This window comes from Macaca mulatta, chromosome 9 (genome assembly GCF_049350105.2).
Source record: "Macaca mulatta isolate MMU2019108-1 chromosome 9, T2T-MMU8v2.0, whole genome shotgun sequence".
NCBI classification, from domain to species: domain Eukaryota; kingdom Metazoa; phylum Chordata; class Mammalia; order Primates; family Cercopithecidae; genus Macaca; species Macaca mulatta.
The window spans coordinates 33,462,370-33,466,858 of NC_133414.1; the positions used below are offsets into that span (position 1 = coordinate 33,462,370).

At 40.5% G+C, this 4,489-nt stretch overlaps 1 pseudogene; it reads right to left on the reverse strand.

Annotated features, from left to right (window-relative positions):
- Positions 1–3,152: 3,152 nt before the first annotated feature.
- Positions 3,153–4,032, reverse strand: LOC144331102 (small ribosomal subunit protein eS4, X isoform-like; annotated as a pseudogene).
- Positions 4,033–4,489: the final 457 nt, after the last annotated feature.

Sequence of the window (4,489 nt, forward strand, 5' to 3'; positions counted from 1 at the left end):
CTATCACGAGAACAGCAGGTGGGAAACCGCCCCCATGATCCAATTACCTTCACCTGGTCCTGCCCTTGACACGTGAGGATAATGGGGATTACAACTCAAGATCAGATTTGGGTGGGGACACAAAGCCCAACCGTATCATTATCCCTCTGAACTGTTGGGTACATTCTTTAATGACCAGGGGCTTTGGGATGTGTAGAAGAATATTCCTAGCTATTTGTACTTTGTTTAATGCTCAGATTATTAAACCTCATATATCTAATATTTGAAAACTAAATTTTCTTGAACATTTAAGAATTAAATTTAATTAATTAAATTTCCCCAAACAATTTTAAACTGTAATTACAAATATATTTATTAGCATGGTTGATTTCTAAGACATTTCGAACACCTCAGATGGTGTATGTAAATAAAACATACAAATGATAATAGAATGTATTATTATACTTAAATTATTTTTGAGACATCAGAATAACTAGCTAACTTTATTATGTTTGTAGTTATTTTTTTTACCTTTTTTGGGTTATAGTTATTTTTATTTTAATAACATCTTGAGTTTTTGTAACAATTTTTTTGATACATTCCCAGGATTGCAGTAATCTTACCAGATCCAAAAGAAAAATACTCCATAGAACAGCCAAGGTTGTAAGATGTGGCTTATCAAAGATTATTCTCCAGAGCACAGGACTTGAGGGCTTCTTAGGTGAGTCAAATCTGATCCCTGGTCATGGGGCTGAACTTCTTGTTTATAGTAAAGCTCCACTTAACATCTCAGTAAAACTTTTCAAGATCATTTTTAGCCTGTGTTTTAGTTTTTGCAACTTGCTATCTTCCTTCAAAATAGTTTACTTTGAGCAGGGAATGGAGACTCATGTCTGTAATCCCAGCACTTTTTCTTTCTTTCTTTCTTTCTTTCTTTCTTTCTTTCTTTCTTTCTTTCTTTCTTTCTTTCTTTCTTTCTTTTCTTTTCTTTTCTTTCTTTTTTTTAAGTTCTGGGATACATGTGCAGAAGTTGCAGGTCTGTTACATAGGTATACATGTGCCATGGTGGTTTGCGGCACCCTGTCTCCTAGGTTTTAAGCCCCGCATGCATCAGGTATTTGTCCTAATGCTCTCCTTCCCCTTCTCCCCCACCCCTCGACAGGCCCCGGTGTCCGATGTTCCCCTCCTGTGTCCATGTGTTCTCATTGTTCAACTCCCACTTATGAGTGAGAACATGTGGTGTTTGGTTTTCTGTTCCTGTGTTAGTTTGCTAAGAATGATGGTTTCCAGCTTCATCCATGTCCCTGCAAAGGACGAGAACTCATTCATTCTTTTTATGGCTGCAATCCCAGCACTTTGAGATGCTGAGGTGGGAGAACCAATTGAGCCCAGGAATTGGAGGCTGCAGTGAGCTAGGATCACCCCACTGCACTCCAGCCTGGGCGATATAGTAAGACCCTGTCTCTAAAACACAAAACAGGCCGGGCGCGGTGGCTCACGCCTGTAATCCCAGCACTTTGGGAGGCCGAGACGGGTGGATCACGAGGTCAGGAGATCGAGACCATCCTGGCTAACATGGTGAAACCCCGTCTCTACTAAAAAATACAAAAAACTAGCCGGGCGAGGGGACAGGCGCCTGTAGTCCCAGCTACTCGGGAGGCTGAGGCAGGAGAATGGCGTAAACCCGGGAGGCGGAGCTTGCAGTGAGCTGAGATCCGGCCACTGCACTCCAGCCTGGGCTACAGAGCGAGACTCCATCTCAAAAAACAAACAAACAAAAAAACACAAAACAAGCAAAAATCCAAATCGTTTACTTTTTCTTTATAGTCCTGGTTGGTTAGTGTTAGATAACACGTTCTGCTATTATATATTCACCTGGTCTGTTTTCATATTAAAACCCTATTCATTTCTTGTTGTATTTCACTATAACCTGTAGGACTATCAAGAAGTTTAATTACCTAGGAGATGCACAGTTAGCTTTCCTCTTTAAGACATTTGACACATTTATCTCTATTGAACTATTGTTTTGCATCTTATGTGTAACCAGCTGCTGTGATTGTTAAACTCCTATCTTCCCTGCTGTTGTGTGTGACCACTGGGGACAGTAATTCTTCCTGTCTTTTGTATAGTCTCTACAATTTCCAGGACTTTTTAACAGTGTTGTATTCAACATTTTTCTTATACAGATAGGAAGAATTATACATCCATACTTGATTAATAGGTAAAAACTTAAAGAAAGAAAGAAAACACACATGCTTCCTCTTTTATTTATTAAAATCAATACAAATAAAACATATTTCCTTATAATCATTCTTTTTCCAGTACGTTACCTTTTGTATAATTTAGGCTGATGTTCTTTTTTCAGGTATCATAAACCCTTGGCCTTTTATAGATTCGATTTGTTCTAACTAAGTTTATTAACAGTAATGTTTATTGTTCATGATGGGAAACCATTTAAGTAAGTTGCTTTGCCCTGTAGCATTGTTCTGGCATCCTTAAAGACGTTCTGGCCTTTTGGCAAGACATGAAGTTCTAAAAACCATCCTGATTTTTCCTGCTGCAAGACATGGAATCAGCTGTTCTCTAGGAGTCCTTCTCTTTTTGGTAGACAGTAGTATTAGAAACCAACTTATACTTATACCCATCTGCATAAGAAAAATGTTGAATACAACACAGTTAAAAAGTCCCAGAAATTGTAGAGACTATACAAAAGACAGGAAGAATTACTGTCCCTAGTGGTCACATACAACAACAGGGAAGATAGGAGTTTAGCAATCACTGAAGCTGTTATACATAAATGTGCTGCTGTTGCCATGGGACCAAATTCAAGAGTGATAGAGATAGAAAACATATGTTTTAAAGCCAAAAGCTTATACTGATTTTTCCATTTAAATACATGATGTTACTATACTCTACTTTCCTAATAGTAGAAAGTTTTATCATTGCCTAACTGAGAAAAGCCATTCCCTGCCACAAGAAGGAAAATCTCTAACCGCTGAACATTTATTTCACCAAAACTCCTCCCAGGAAATATAAGTTCCCCACAAATAACACATTTTGATTTACTATTCTATTTAATTAAACAAGTACATAACTGAAGCATTCTGAACACAGATGCAGGAGGACTTAGGTGTCAGGCTGAAGATCACTTATGTCTTTTTTTTTTTTTTTGGGCTATTAATCATGCCACGTTATTTTTAATTATGTACAAAGATCTAACTTGTCACCCAGGGACCATTTCACCCACTGCTCTGTTTGGCCGCCAGTCTTTTGTCTCCCTCTTCAGCAATGGTGAGGCGGATACCCTTTCCTCAGGGAAGAGAAATTCATGGTTTGTTGCCCTTGCCAATAACTAAAATGTTGGAAATTCAAGCGGTAAACCTGTTGCCATTGGCATCTTTCACGTGAACCACATCAAACGATCCAGGGTGCCTCTCTCTGTTGCTGATCACACCAATTCTTCCCAGGTTAGCACCTCCAGTCACCATACACAGCTTACCGGCATCAAACTGGATGAAATCAGTAATCTTGCCAGTCTCCAAATCAATCTGAATGGTGTCATTCACCTTGATGAGGGGATCAGAATAGCGGATAGTGTGAGCATCATGAGTCATCAGATGAGGGATTCCTTTCGTGCCCACAAAGATTTTTCTCACTTTGCACAACTTGTACTTGGCCACCTCAGGTGTAATAAGATGTATATCAAAGTGACTCTTGGTGTCATAGATCAGACAGAAATTCTCTCCCTTCTTGTCAATGCTGATGACATCCATGAATCCAGCAGGGTAGGTTATATCCGTTTCAGACCTTGCCATCGATCTTAATGAACGGCTGCATGCAAATCTTTACTTCATCTCCTGTCAGGGCATACTTAAAGTCTGTTCCTTAGGAAAATGATGAGGGGGAGACACTCTCTCAACTTGTAGGGACCACTGGATGGACGAGGAGCAAACACACTGGACAATGTATCCAGCATCCAATGCTTTGGAGCTGCTACCTGCTTCAGATGCTTCTTGGGACTATGAGCCATGGCTGCGTTAGGCAAGGAAAGAGGATCACCTATGTCTTAACCCTTTCTTGTTGCAATAACAGAATAACTAAACCTGGGTAATTTATAAAGAAAAGAGGTTTATTTAGTTGGTTCTGCAAGCTAGGAAGTATGAGAAGAACGGCTCCAGCATCTGCTTGGCTTCTGATGAGGGGCCCATGGTAGGTTAAAATATGATGGAGAGGCTGGGCGTGACGGCTCAAGCTTGTAATCCCAGTGCTCTGGGAGGCCAAGGTGAGCAGATCATTTGAGGTCAGGAGTTCGAGACCACCCTGGCCAACATGATGAAACCCCATCTCTCCAAAAAATATACAAAAAATTAGCTGGGCATGGTGGCGTATGCCTGTAGTCCCAGCTACTCAGGAGGCCTAGGCAGGAAAATCGTTTGAGCCCAGGAGGCAGAGGTGGCAGTAAGCCGAGATCGTGCCACTGCACTCCAGCCTGATGACACAGCAAGACTCT